Genomic DNA, 15,640 nt, shown 5'->3' on the forward strand with positions numbered 1-15,640 from the left:
AGAGTCAGAGATATTAGCTCTGAGCTGAAGGAAGTGTGTTCTGCTCTGACCTTCTGGCTTTTCAGATTAATCTTTTTCTTTTCCTAAATATAACAGTCACTTTGTCTTTAAGATATACTTAATTTGCAGCTGAAACAGACTCTGTACTAATGTATTTTAAATATATTAAACTTTTTTTTTTTTTTCTTGAAAAATAAGCCCTCTTCTGGGTAGTGCTCTGGTCATCCTAACAATAGCTAATCAACGCTCACAGAGTTGTGCTCAGTAGTGTTTTACAGTCCCCCCCATCAGAGTACCATCTGGTGACAATAAGTCTCCCTGCAGAAGCAGACTGAAGCGTTCATCTTGCAGGCTTTCCCTGCACCAGCCCTGTGTAATAGACTGCACAAATTCTGCAGATGAAAGAACAAGAGAGCAGGATGAAGAGTTCATAAAGAAAAACAACTCAAACTCCTCTCTCACCTCTTAGTCTACGACGGAGGTACTCTGACTCCTTGTGATACCTATTGATTTTACTGAGCTTTTGGGAGGAGATCTTCATCCTGAGCTCATGAGAGGTTTAGCTGTGCACTTCTTTGCCTTGGTGTTTGGTAACTGAGGGTAGAATTGGGCTCTACAGATGAAGTTGGAAATGACTTGTGCGACTGGCCTCGTTTAAACTTCAAGGGAAGACCATACATGTGGCATTGAATGCCATACTATTAATGGAGAACAAAAAGCCTTTTGTTACACTTGTCTGCATGTATTTCACAAATGACAGTTCTCAGCTAGAGGCTTCCATAATTGTTTCAATTGTATTTGAAGGAAAGGGTGGCATTAAAATTTTTAGATAAGAGAAACTTATGAAAGGTTTTTTTCTTCTTTGTGTGCCTGGGGCAAACTTTCTTGGATGTTCTTGCAAAGGAGAGTTGGATTTGGCAATTTACAACCTTACAAATTCAATGAACTCTTCTCTCTCCTTTTTGCCTCAAATACATGTAACTTCAAAATAAATTTTAAGCTAGCTTGTGGGCTTTCCATGTAAATTACTCTTGTCTCCTGCAGTCAGACAACCTTCAAAGTATAAATTAACTATTTCTCCTGTCAGCTTTATCTGTGTCTTTTTTCACTAGGTCTTACGCGAACTTTTCTTGATTCCTGTTGGACATTGCTTTCTAATTCTTGTCCCCTTTGAATGAGGGAAACTATGTTTAACTTGTAAATAGGTATTTTTTTTGTTTGTTTAACGTAATACAGGTCATTAAAACTTGTACAAGTCAGCTCAGTGACTTCCTTTATAAATGCCAGCTAAGGCCATTATTGGAAAGTAGTTGTCAAGTTCAAAGGCTTCAGATGGCATGTTTGTGGTTTTCTCAGAAGCTAAAACAGTTAGTTATTAGAAAAGGCAAACTAGTTATATTTCCTTTACATTGTCCTGAAAGACTAATACAAATAGTTGTGAGAAACAACTACACTGGCTATCAGTAAATTTAAAAAAAAGAATTAGCCGTCTGGGAGGGCAAGAGCATAAAAGTTGGAAAACTTTAAATGATTTATGTGACACAGTCCTATTTCTTTGCACAACAGCTTCTGGCTTCTTTTGTTTTCCCTTAACTAAGAAAAGGTCCAAGAATGGCAGATGCAGATGTACAGAGCATTCTTAGTATATTTGTGGACCATGTTACCCTCCTAAGTCAAACAAGAATTAAAATGAAGTAGTACTGTGGGTTGGTCTTGATGGCCAGTCACCAGTACAGAAAATGGCACGTGGTAGTATTTCCAGAAGGTGATCTTATTTGCATGATTCTTCTGTGGAATTGCTTTTTACCATTTCTTTGGATCTTTGTGCAGTAAACTCCAACTCCATGCATCTCAGAAGTCTTCTGTGACTATCCCCTCTGGGTGAAATTATGCAATTTGTTACAGATGCCTTTTTCTTCAGACTTATTATTGCTCTTCATGCAGTGTTTTACAGTTCCTCAAAATTTTGAAACTGCTAAATGAGAAAAAGCACTTCTGTCAAGTAATTTCTCTTATCCTTGCATAATAAGTTAAGGTTCACCTTCTGTCTAGACTTCGCTAGTTTCCTTCACCCATTGAGATTTATCTGTGAGCCACAATAAGAGCAATTTGTCTCTTTCTAAAGACGAAAAAGAATTTTTGTTAAATGACCTTTTTTTTTGTTTCTATCCCTGCGAATTGCAGAGCTGGGCAATAGGAAAGTGAGGGGTTATTTTAGTAAGGAATGGGAAGAATGTGTTGATAAGGCTGAAGGACATGATTTAGTGAGCGTGGTGGTGATGAGTTGATGGTTGGTCTAGATGGAGGACTTAGAGGTCATTTCCAACTTCAGTGAATCTATGATTCTAAGATTTAAGAATCTTTTTTTCATGTGGTGTAGTATTATTTCATTTACCTGTACATTTTTAGTAGCTTGAACCTTCATTTCCTTTGAATCAGCTACAATAATATGTAAGCCTTCCTGAATTTTGAGGCTCATCTGGAAGTTGACTCTGCAAGATGAAAAGGTCAATGCGCAAAGCTTGCAGGAACACTCATCCACCTCCTACAGATGGCACAAGCTGTGGAAACAAATACCTGCTTGTTTTGTTAGGATGTTCATGTTAATAATTTGGCTCATTGGATTCCTATTGCCTGCTTTTTTCTATTTTGGTACGTTTTTGTGATGTAGTTTAGTAATGTGCTGTTTGCCACAGGAGCACTGCTGGAGCCTCAGAGAAACCTATATGCATGCTTAAATGTTTTGTCAAACAAAATGAGGAGTGAACTTCCGTGACATGAGTGCTTTTCTAAAGCCTGTAATAGGTATTAATGCTTACTCATATTCAGAACTTACTGAACCCCGCTGAGCACTGCCTGGAGGCACTCAACCCACCAGCTGTGAAGGGGTTACATTGTGCTGTGTGTTAAACCTTACTCTTTGCTTAACACCCAAATTAAAAGTCAAAAAACAAAACTCGGCATACACTAGAAACGTGTTTGGTTTAACATTTTTACTGATTAGTTGGATTCTTCTGCCTGTTTTATAGTGGCACCATTATTAACTCTTCAATTTTTATGTACATTTTAAAATTTATTTAAAAATTCTGATTATGCAAAGGACCCTATGGTTGGACTGTTCTGTATAGGGACACCTGCTTTGGGATGGGCGAAACTCAGACTGCGGTTATGGGACTTGCAGCATCACTGCATTATGCAGTTCCCTGAAGCAGGGATGCATCTCTAAATTCCAGTCATATCTTTGACTGGGCTGAAGACAAGCTTGGAGCACTGAAGCCACTTTCAGAAACAAAATTTAGCTGAGATGCAAAAACTGGATTCCCTTAGTCTACTGACAGCTTCTAAAGCATCAGCCAAGTGGGATGGACAAAAGGTTTATGTTATAAATGCAGTATGTTATTTACTGATGGAACATTAGGGATGCCTATAGTGAAGTGTTTTGAATAAGCTTGCTGTTGAAATTGTTAGTGAGCTGAATTCAGAAAAAAAAAAGCAATGATGTCTTTAGTTGCTATGATACAAAGTAAAGCAAAAATTTTCACACTGTTATTACTGTAAAATAAAGCACTCACTCTTATCGATGCTACATGTTTAAACCATATTTGCAAACCTTCCCAGAATATATAAACAGCTGGGTTTTTTTTTTTCCATTTTGGGTGCTTGAAAAGCTTATTACAGTCTGTTTCTGGGGCTTAGCAGTTTTCTTTCCAGTACAGTGACTGGCATTTGATATGTGAATAATCAGGCAAAGCACACTACATGTAGTATAAAAGAATCAAAAACAATGTTCCTCATTCTCCTGGTATATGCTCTCAGAGATGCAATGAATGACTGACTAGTAATGGAAATATATGCAAAATTTCATGAATCAGTTTCTATCTGTACTCCGTTGACTCTTACCAACCAAGTATTTAAGACAAAGCCATTCTTTTGTACAAGCACAGGGCTGCATGACAGTGCTTGTCTCTGAATCTCAACTGAGAAGTTACCACGCAACTGGAAAAGGTGTAATGTCCTAAAAGATGGGGCAACTTCATATGGAAAACGTTGTTCTTACAGCATGGCAAATTACCTGAGCCCTCCCCCCATGAGGTTAGGGCACCATTGTGTTGAGCTGTACATAAACAAAGCTATATGTGTTTATTTCTCCTACATGTCTGTGTTTCCTTTTAAAGAGGTTCCCTACTTCAACCAGAAGTTACGGATAAGTTGTGAGAACCATTTAGTGATGTTATGCTTTGGGTGAGCCAGGTGCAGGGTGGTCTGGAGGAGGAAAACAGAAGTAGTTTTTGGTGGAGAAATTCTAGAAAATACAGAGGGGGAAAGAGGGCTGACTGCCTTCAAATTGTTGTTTTCTGTATTGTATTTGAGAAGTGCTCTGGAAATGGGAAACTGGGTAAAAGTGATGCAAATCCTTTGTAATGAAGGAGGGAAAATGTCCACTTAGCTGAGTGGGTGCTGCTGATGAGCTGCACATTATTTCACTGAGATGTCTCTTTGTGACTTGAAAAGTGGATTCATCTTTCCCTTATGAGTTCAGAAATTACCCTTCAAAAAATGTCAAGCACTGTAATAGATTTGTGTGGCTATGACAAATTACAGGAAAGAACAAAAACATTTTTTCTTCTCACTAAAAAATAGGGCAATTTGAGTCACTTTTCAGCATGAGTAGTCTTAATTTAATAGCATCTCAGTAGTCAGATCTTCTTAAAGCATATTCCATGACAAAACACAACCATTTGCAGCGGCCTTTGTGTCATTAAAGAAATTGGACATATTTAATGTTCCCGAGGAACTCTCTTAAAATCATTCTTTGCTGTTCCTCACACTGCAACAATTCTCAAAGCAGTTAGCTGGTGGTTTTTTTTTTTTTTTTTTTTTTTTTTTTTTTTTTTTTTTTTTTTCAGCAAACACTGAGATAAACTGTTGTTTCAATGGGCCTGAAGATTTCAGCAGTTTATGGTGTTCTTCCTAAACCATGTTCACTGAGAGACACTCACAGAAGTGAAAAGATTATAGTCCAGGTGTAAAGAGGTGCTCAAACAATTCAGGTAGTACTGTCCAGCAGAAAGTTATCCTATATCAATGGACTGATGCTGCAGGAGCAATTGTGTCAGGTTTTGTGCCACTCATTGCAGTACCAGAAGGGCAGCTATGACTTTTCCAGACTTCTCAACATCTGTGGGCTTGGGGATACTTCTGACAGCAAGAGATGCAGTGGCCATTCCTCTTGCTTCTGGGGCAATTTTCTTGTTTGTTCAGCTGAAACTGAGAAAATGGGGTTTGGTAGGTTTAGCAGGAGTTTTCATCTATCATATGGACTAGCACCTGGGTTATGTAGGGATGAAATAATCCCATTTTTTGATCAAGGGAGCCTCTCCTGAGGTTGCTGATATTAACAGTTGATGCCTCTCCTCGATAGCAGAGAACTCAGCAGGGAACGTGGGAATGGGCCAATACGTAATTGATGCTCTGAGAGAAGTATTAATCATGTAAGAAACAAATTCTGAGGATGAATAAATTTCTTTGTGTATCCTTCTGCTATAATTGGTACTTGTAGAAGAATGCTGAGACTGATGTGGACTGATCAACCACCTGTCCAGCCTGAGGTCTGAAAGAAGAGAGGCTATGACTCAACTCAGTTGGGTCCATCTGACTTTTCTGAGAAGAAAATGTGCAGCAAAATCTCCCTCTTGGCTCAAACACCAAAAAAAGATTTGTATGTACCAGTTTAAAAGTCCATGTGGCCACTGGTATCTTTTTTTATAGTATCTTTTGTAAAGACTGCAATTATAACATCCTAAACTTAAGCAAAAAAAAAAAAAAGAAAAAAAGTAGGAAAAACTGGTAAACTGGCTGATTATTGGCCCAGCCACTTACCCAGCCTGATTTATGATGACAGTCAATGCCTTCATCTCCAGGTGACTTAAATGGGACTCAGAGGTGCTCATTGGTTTTAAATATGAAGCAAATATCTATTCAACCCTTTGATATTTTTCTAATCTTTTGTGTAATAGTGTTTTGGCTGGTGATCTTCACTGCCTGCTTGGGTCCCCTTTCTTCCCATGGGAAAGAGAAAGCTTTATAGCTAACTTCAGTTACCTCATCTGAAAGATATATTTTAGTGGTAGGAATAAATTAACTTTATCATCATAATAAGTAAGGCTTCTTAACAACTGTACTTGATTTGTTGCTTCACAGATGTCATTCTTTCATTTTCATTTCTGTTCCTCTCTTTTTAATCTCACTCCTTTTGGCTGTTCTTGTCTTTTGAGTTGATTTTGCTACTTATTCACGAGTATGGTTGGAGATGCGCAGGAAAACAGAGCATATTTAATACCAGAGTTGTAAATTTTGACGTGCTTAAAGAGGTAGGTGAGTCTAGTGGATTTTTGAATGGTAGTTATGTGCACTCCTGTGCCATTATATACTTATTCAATACTGATTCTTGTGTTGCAGCATTTCACAGAGAAGTACCAGAGTCACTGACTGGAGCTCTGTTAGAGTTGCACCAGGACAGGAGCTGCCTTTAAGCATGCAGGCACAGTCAGCTAACAGCTCTGGTGAGGTCTTGTTTCTGGGTAGAAGCTCTTCTGTTTTCCCCTGTATAGTAGCAGGTTGGCTTCTGAGATATCTCCTGAATAAGCATGGAGCATCCCAAGATTTCTTCTGCTGTAGTGACTTATGTTACTTTGTCGATCCCTAAGGCAACGCAGCTGTGCTCATAATTTGAAGAGTAAAAGCAGCACTAGTTTTCATTTGCTTCTTGAAATGCCCCAACAGTGAAACCAGCTTTGCTTTTTCCTAACTCTTGCCTCTGTACCTCTCAACTCTACACCTATCTGCAGACCACTGTATTCATTACAGATGTTTATTTGTCATTTCAGCCTGTATCAGGTCAATATCAGACAGATGAGTTTGGATCTGCCTGCAAACGCTATTACTAGCTCAGCCTCAGCCACTTCACTGTTCTCTGGATTTCATCTTCACTTTCTATTTTTCCTTTAATGTAGATTCCGAAGTTCTCTTTTTTTTTTTTTTTTTACCTCAAAGTTATTCAGTCTCACAAGTGTGTTCTTGTTTTTTTTCTTTTTTTTTTCCCCCAAAATGCTTGGGGGTACAGCTCTAATGAAAGTTATATTAAAAAACGTGGTGGGATTGTAAAAGTAATGATCTCCCTGAAGTAATATTAACTCACTTTGTGTCTACTTTGCTAATGATGGTCTGAGATAGTGATAATTAGTGTCTGAGTTTTTGAGACAAAAAGGAAAGCAGGAGAAGCTGAACTAGGGAAAAAACAGCCTTATGTGATGTCCCCATTATGAGGCATTTGAAGTGTTTTGTCCTTGGCCCCATCTTGCTTGTATGTAATATGCAAACAGGAGTAACAAGAAATCTTTAGGAAAATATCCTGTGGCATGTAAAAAAGCCATAGCTAGCACCATCAGAGCTCAGCAACTGCAAGCTATTAAAGACCAATTTTTTCCTTTCATATATATTCCTGTCAAGAATAGCAACTTTTCTGCAGGAAGCATGTGAAGGAAAGAGAGGAGAAACCAGGGAAGATGGAATAAGGTGTGTGTGAAGAGGCAGAAATGGGATTAGGAAACTTGAAGCGTAGGGAAGACAGACATGAGAAATAATGTTGGAGGAAGTGGAAAGAAAATAAATGAGAAAGAAGAAAAGTAGGAGAAAATAGGATGTATCTGTGTTGCTGCCCAAACATTGTCATAGCACAGGACAAAGATGAAATAAAACCAGTCCTCTGAAGCTCATTTGGCAGTCCCAGCTTTGCTATGGGGTTTTGGTAGAAGTCCTGTGCATAAAGCAGGAGATAAAACAGTGCCTGGAATGGGGCTGGAGCTCATTGTGGTGGGAGGATAGCAGAAACCAGACATGAGGCTGCAGGTGAGATTTCAGTATTCCAACTCTTTAGCTTGAGAATACTTCAGCAGTTTTTTATATTGGACGTGTATATAGGGACTGCATTTTGGGATGCATCAGAAAGTTGTGTAGTTTATATGGCAGCCATTCACTGAGAATTAAGACAACTCTGTGCTCATCTTTGGTGGCTGTGTAAATATGGGGATCTTTGTTTTTCAGATGTAGGCTTAAATCTAATCCATCTTTCTGAGATCCAAATAGCACCCCATGCTCAGACACAAGATGTCAAGGGTTTTCTGATTTTTACCAAACTGTATTTTTCTTGGGTGTATTTTGAAACAGAATCATATTTATTTTTGATTTCTAAAACATGCTAGAATTAAAAACAACTATTTCATTTGGCTTAAATTAGGTATGGAAACCTGTGATGGCGGGCATGTAAACAATGCCTGGAAAGCCATGTAGGAAGGGAGTGTAGAAGGAGTTAACACACTTAACTGTCCACGAGCTTGTCAGAATAATTAATGCATCCAATAAACATGCTAATTAGTTGACATGGAGAAGAATCTTCCTGCGTACATGTTGGACTTTCTCATATTATCCAGAACGCAAACAGCACCTTATCATATCCTTACCACTGAACACTACCACTACATCATTTCCTGGGTTTAGACACTTGTTATTGACTCTATGAAGAGTGGCAAAAAAGAAAAAAGAAAAAAAAAAAGAAAATCTGACAGCAGGCAGCTTTTCCTGCCTGGAAAGATTAACTGCTCAGCACTTTGCATTTCAATTACTTAAAACTAATGGAAAAAATGTTGTACATTTTACCCCCTGATTTGGCAAACTACTTCAACAAAATATTTTAAAACTAAAAATGTGTTGATCTTGTGAAAGTGGTTGAAAAGTATACTAATATATTGGCTGTAATGCAGAATGCTGCATTTTTAATTAAGATATTATACACATTTTAATCAATACTATTGTCTATTCTTTGCTAATGTCACCACGCTGCCAGAATTTTAGCTCTTTCTTGATATAAAATTTATTTTAGAAGATGCTTATAAATATTTTTCCTATAGGGCAAGGCTATTCTAATCTTCATTAATTAGCAGAAATAGTTTATTGTCCTTACCAATGCTCACAAATAATCGTAATCAGTGGGGATTTTTCTATTTGAATGGTCATTGTGTGGCATAAAACACCAACATGAATTACAGTTCTCCATTTGTTCTGTTTGAACTCGAAGTTTTTCATGCAGAAGGGTGGTTGTTGAAAGCAGCACATGCAGATGACTTGAATCAAACCATTCACTGAATACTGTTCCTGTAAATTATAATTATTCTTTTTTTGGTATTGCATATTTCAATTTTAACAAGTGCAATGAATCTCTTGGCTTATGGCTAAAGGACTTGCCAGCTTCAATATTTGAAGCGTTCTCTTGCAGAGCAGTTGTGTATCTCTCTGCAGGTACATCATAGTTTAAATATTATTAGTAAGAGTAAGAATATCATCTTGATCTTGAAATGAATGATGCAGAACGTAGTGTGAAAGTATTATAAAAGATAAAAAGGCAGGGTACTCTATGCTTCTGGGCAGCTTACTGTTGAAAACAATTCTGTCTCAGCTTGAAACTAAGACTATCACATGTTTTCTCTTCTGTAGGAGAAGAATTAATAATGTGGATTGAGTTTTCCTTTGACACAGTCATGTTTGTTAACATGGACTGCATGAAATTCTGTGTCTCTGAGTGCAATGAAAATGCTCTGTTTCCAAAGCTGCCTCTGCGGCAAAGTTCTACATCAGAATGGAAGAGAATCACCACGCGCTCTTTAGGCGTGTACTTGTTGCAGAGCTCACTTTATCTCACACGAACTGAGCACAGGCTGATTCTCTTAAAAAAACAGGAAACTCTTTATTAAGAAATAGAAGTTTGAGAGAATTTGCTGCTTTGTGTCTGGCAAATATGTGATAGGTCATCCAACCACCACCTCCACCAACTGCGAGATTATCTGCTACTACATCTGTTTAATTTTAAAAAACTTTTAGTGAGGAAGTGACTAGTCTGATCATGATCTGAAAAAGCATAGCACAGAAGGAGAAAGGTACCTTTTCTTGTGCTATAGTTGTATATAGGTTTTGAACAGTTAATGGCTAAGTGGACTTTTGTTGTAGTGAGAAGTTGGTTGAAATATGGTTCTAGCTGAAGAGAAATTATATGGATTAATTTAATGAATGGGAATCTTCTTTTTTTTTTTCCTTTTGTTTAAACTGGAGATGTAAATACACATATATGTCCTTAGACTGTGGTTCATGCAAATACTTTGTACCAAAAAATTCTCTGCCTTTGTTACCTCACTGCACAGACTAATCCAAAATATTCATATTTACTCCTAAGATTTTAATCAGAAAGGCAGAGAAATCTAATTAAATCTTTATTAGATACGTTACTCTTCAATGGAAATGGCTGCACAGCAATTTGTTAGGCAGTATTTGTTATACTAGCAGATATGCTGATGTATTTACTCCTGCATTATAATGTGTAGTTAGCAATCTGCAACGTGGAAGAGATAACAGAATGATTAGGGACTGCTGCTTTTGACAGGATTCCATACTGTTACAATTGTTCAATATTTCTGCTGAGATACAGTTAGTAACAGGGGAAAAAAGGTGTTGCTCACGCAGAGTAGCAAGTGACAGAAGCTGACCAGCCAATATCTTATAAAGCTCTGTCCTTACTGACAAACCAAATGGACAGCAGCGGATGGTGGAAGTGGGTTACGGCTGCTGTCCCCTACTTGTGCAACACACAAGCATCACCTCTGAGACCACAACATTGAAGGAAACAGTTTCAATTATCTAATTTTTGCAGTGAACAAGACCTGTTTATTGGAAATCTATAACTGGTTGGCAATAGTAAATGGCAACTATGAATATATCCCATTTCACGAGGGCTGATTTACAGCCTCTTCTGAACTGCATAGTAATAATGTTATTTCTGGGGAAGAACAGATGTGATCTAAGTACCTGGGGCAGAATAAGGAAACTTGGCCTGTCTCCTTAATAGCTCTAAGGTGTTTGAGTTTGTATTTATTTATAAGTGAGCAGTGGCTGGATATCCTCATCTGGGGATCTTCGTGTCGGAATGAATAACTGCAGATAATCACTGCTTTTCGGGATGTTCAGTCGAAGTGTGTAACAAGATGCCGCTATGGAAAACAAGCTAATGAGAGTGACATTTGCTAGGCTAACAGCTACATACAATCAAACAAACTGGCTGCAGCTTGTGACAATTTTACTATGAATTGCTCTCAAATATGTAGTGACTTTTCACTTTTAAACAGCTTATTGTTTTGTTAGGTTTTGCGTGTGTTTCTGTGCTATAATCCCTAAGTATTTCCCAATGCACCATACACTAAAATATACACACTAAAAGGATGACCAAAGGCTTGCTCTTTCCTTTTAGCTTTTGTGTAGAGGACATTTTCAGATGTCCTGCACAAGTCAGCAAGGATGTTCTCTGCATGGACAGACCTGGTGGCACAGGGTGCCATCTTACCTGAGGAACAGCTTGGGACCATAGCCTTAAACCTGAAGCCACTGAAAACTGGAGGATTGTGATGGGGACATCACTGTGGCCAGGACGTTACCTGAGCAGCTGCAGGAGAATGTCAGACATCCAGAGTGGCTCCTGCTGGTCCATGTGGCTGTGTCTTCTACAGCACTCTTGGATACCGATGGCTTCACGTCCAGATAGATTGTTGTACATGCTCTACCACAACTAACAAAGGCATGCAGGTTAGTGCTAAGATGCTCTTTGATAGACTGAAAGCTTGTATTCTGCAAGGGGTATCGAAACTATGTTCATTGTTGCTGTTGTCTGATGGCAACGGGGGTGTGTTCTTTGGCTGTTGCAGGCTGTGGGTGGGCACAATCAGCCACTGGAGGGATGAGCTATGTCTGCAAACATTTCTCTTTACAGTCCATCAGTGTCAGTTCCCTCCTGGTGTGGGTTCAGCTGTAATTGTTTGCTCCTTATGGATGGACTGATCTTTTGTATCCAGCCCCTTGTGTATCTGAATTTTGCATCAGCCACATCTCACTGACAGGGGAGCTCAGTTATTGCCAAGCTTGCTTTCTGTGGAGATATTGAATAGGACTCCATAAGCCAAGCAAGCGTGGCACAAGTATGGTTTTCCTTCGTTGCTCATAGGGAAGGTATCTTCAAAATTAGATATGGGTTAAAGAAATCAGCTCATTCCCTGGAAACTGAGCTGTTCAGCTCAGCTGCACAGGCAGAGGATAAGCCATGATGTTCAGTGGTCTGTAACATACTGTGGTTCTGGCTTGATGCCTGCGGACACTGAAACTGGTAACTTGGCAAGAGGGTAAAGAATTTGAGACTGTGGCTGGTTGTGAGACTTGAAATATCTTTGCATGTTTGCATGGCCTTGGGGACTTCCGAAATCTTTGGGAAGTGGGGATTTCTTACTTTCAAAGTAGTTCTTTTTCTTTCATGTGAGATCTCACCAATGTATATGCTGAATCTCAAAGGATGATGAGTCTGGGATATTTCACCAGCGTGGCTGACAGTGCATCTATGAATGCCTTTTGTGGATTCATTTGCTCTTTGGTGTGTAATGAACATCAAATGAGCATGGAGGTCTTACAGAAGATTCCTGACTTCTTATCCCTTCGGTAGCTATTATTGAAGTCTGTCAAGGAACCTATTTGAGCTTAGGTAAAATATAAAAAGGCAGAAAAATGATAGAAAGGCAAATGAATAGAATTTTGCCTGAGCTAGGTAGAAAATAAAGTTTGGGAAATGAGTATGTCTGTGAGGAAGGAAAAACTTCATGGAGTCCACATTGGTGTACCTACGTCACTTGGAGCAGAAGCCACTGATGCACAGATTGCCTCCTGCGTGTGGCAGATGGGCACCAGCTTTTGGTTTCCTTTTTTGATTGGCTGGAAGACTCCATCTCTTTGCATTTTATGGGGCCTTTTCTTTGTGCCATCTGCACATCTGAGATATGATGAATGCACACCTGAAGCAAGTATGCTGGTTTTTCTTTTTTTAGGTTATTTTTCACCTTAACATGTACAACTCTTGTGATGCTCAAGGAAACTTCATGGATAAATTCAGACCAACGAGAGAGATGGACTGGAAACTCCTGGTACATTCATAGAAGAGGCAGGTTGGAAGAATTAGGGTTGTGTTTTTTGTTGAGCAATTAAAATAATACCCTAGAAGCTGCATTTAATCGCCAGAGTCTGTTATGACACTCATTGTGTTTGATTTCAGAGCTATTAAGCTAAAACTAATTATCTTTTTTTTTTTTTTAATTGCAGATGATCACTGAGTAACAGTGAGAAAAGTCAAGTTTCTGCTCATGGCCAACATATTTTCCTTAAAATAGGAGCTGCCTGTGGTAGTGCTGAGTGTGGAAAGTTTCTTATTGATGTCTTGTGCCGCTTTAGATGCAACAATAATCAGTCTTCCTTTCAATAATTCAGCAGCCTAACGTCCCGATCAATGACTGCATCTCTCTACAGTGTGAAAGACAGGACATATTCAACCTTTTACTGATACTTTGTTTACAGGTACTGAAAATGCTGTCCAAAACGATTTCACCTGCCTGACATCTACTCTACTAAGCCCTGATCAAGGAGGATCCTAGTGTTTGCTCAGAAACAGATCTCCTGCTTTACTGGGGCACTGCTGACAGTGGCTGGCCTTACTGCTTTGCCCTGGTCTCACCATCTGCCCGGGAATGGTTATGATGGCACATGGATTTTTTTGCATGAACAGCAGGGAATGTAGTGAATAGTGCTCAACTCTTCCCACGGGCATGCAAAGCGCAGAAAGCTGATTTTTTCCCCTTGTGCATGCAGTGCAGAGAAGGGAAGCAAGGCTGGGAATCATTTTTGCAAATGTGACATATAGAGGAATCCTCCTGTTCAGCAGCAGCTTGTCCATGATAAGGACATCAGGAGAATATAGTGATTGATGTAATTTCACTAAGGGTTAGTCCAAGCTCTAATGTAGCATTCAAGCTGCAAACTTCACAGTGCTTAGAGCTGTTATTTCTAGCTTTTTTCCTTCTTTATTCAGACCATGGCTTTTATTTAAATTTGATGTAATTACATCCTTACACTGCGAAAATTTACATGGATGTTTTTATGGTGAAAGATGATGCAGACCCTGTATAAAATCTTTTAAGCTGCCTATGAATTGTATCTTCAGTCATAAATTTTCATGGAAGTGACATATGATAGGGTACTGTAGCACAGGGCTGAGTTTTTCTACTCTTACTCAATTTTTGTGGCTAATTCTGCATCCAGAGTCTGCTCACTGAAATCAGACACGTGACAAAATATGTCATGTCCAAAGAGCATCCCAGAAAGGGGCATAAATAAGTACAAACCCCCTGGAAATTAGATGGGTGCAGATAATGCTTAAAGGTTTATGTTGTGCCCTGCCAAAATACTAAAAACTTGAAGATAACATAAGAGAAGAGTGATCTGTGCTGTTCTGCATTTAATTTCACTTTTATGGCCCAGTTCTTCATATTGTACATGATAAGTGAATGCAGCAGCTGGATTAAAAATATTAATGTCTTGTTTCCTATGGAGGAAAATCAATCCTTTCCTTGAGGTATTTCCTATGGTCGAAAATCAATGTAATGTATTTTTTCTTACGTGAGTTAGTTAGTGATTGTAGAAGGAGGAAATGCTTTGCTTTATATGAAGCTAACGAAAGCAAATTCTAATGGCTGACAATTAAAATAATTAAACCTAAAATGAAAACAAACACCTTTTTAAAGAGGAATCCTGGATTGCAGTTTGTATGAAATCTGAACTGAACTTTGTACTCAGGACAGCCATGTATTAGCCAGCAGCATTGATTTGAGGAGGCTAAAAGGAAATGAGGTTTAGTGAAAGACAAAGTTGACAGGTGCCACAATGCTGCTGTAGCCTCTTAACTACGTTCCTTTGATTGTAAGGGGTGCAAATAAAAACTGGCTGCTGTTGCTGGAGTGTGATTCCCTTGTTCTCTTTTTCCCCCAAAGAACAGATGATTGAAAATGGGGGCATGTATCCTCATGGTCCACTTCAAAGCAAGGAGGAGAGATCAGGCAGCAATGGAAAAACATAGTACGACATAGAAATAACCCAATCAAAGCTGTCTTGATTTCCAGTAGGAAACAGCAGTGATGAAGGAAAATAAGTATGGAAAGTCCATCAACCCTACTGCAACCACCATCTCTTCTTCTCACTCAGTGTTGCCAGTGCCCAGTTTGCATAGTTGGAGATAGGTTGGGCCATTTATTTCCCAACCTTGCTAATGCTTTTTCCATTGATAATCATTCCATTTTAAACAGTGAAACACTATTTATGTAGCACGATAGCCTTTAAAGTCGTTCTCATAAATGGCATTAAAATTTTCTGGCTATAATATCTTTTAATTTCTTATCAGCAAATCTGCTGAGCTTGTGAGTAAACATTTTAGATGCATTCCATTGCAAATGCACAAATCAAGTTGCATTCTGCTTGACAGCACATCATTTGTAAAGAGATTGTCAACCAGATCTCGTCTTCAGCCACATCACTCCTAAGAAGCTGTCACTGAGGGAGGATTTCAGTCACAGGAGGAGGAATTGGATCTTGGCATCTGCCCACTCTGTGGACTTTGGCTCAAATCTTACAGGGGAAATAGCAGCCAGGGTGCTCTGTATGCCTGAGGGCAGTGTTT

General features: G+C 38.8%; 1 long non-coding RNA gene across 1 annotated transcript in view; it reads left to right on the plus strand.

The window, feature by feature from the left end:
- The window catches only part of LOC122183645, a 41,253-nt gene that overhangs the window by 22,254 nt on the left and 3,359 nt on the right, over positions 1-15,640 (plus strand). Inside the window, exons 2-3 of the long non-coding RNA XR_006180301.1 lie at positions 11,351-11,682; positions 13,237-13,488. This is a non-coding gene — a long non-coding RNA (uncharacterized LOC122183645). The remainder of the gene's footprint in view (positions 1-11,350; positions 11,683-13,236; positions 13,489-15,640) is intronic.

The sequence above is a fragment of the Lagopus leucura genome, unplaced genomic scaffold, assembly GCF_019238085.1.
Source record: "Lagopus leucura isolate 7727_CA_CO unplaced genomic scaffold, USGS_WTPT01 Super-Scaffold_100019, whole genome shotgun sequence".
Taxonomy (NCBI): domain Eukaryota; kingdom Metazoa; phylum Chordata; class Aves; order Galliformes; family Phasianidae; genus Lagopus; species Lagopus leucura.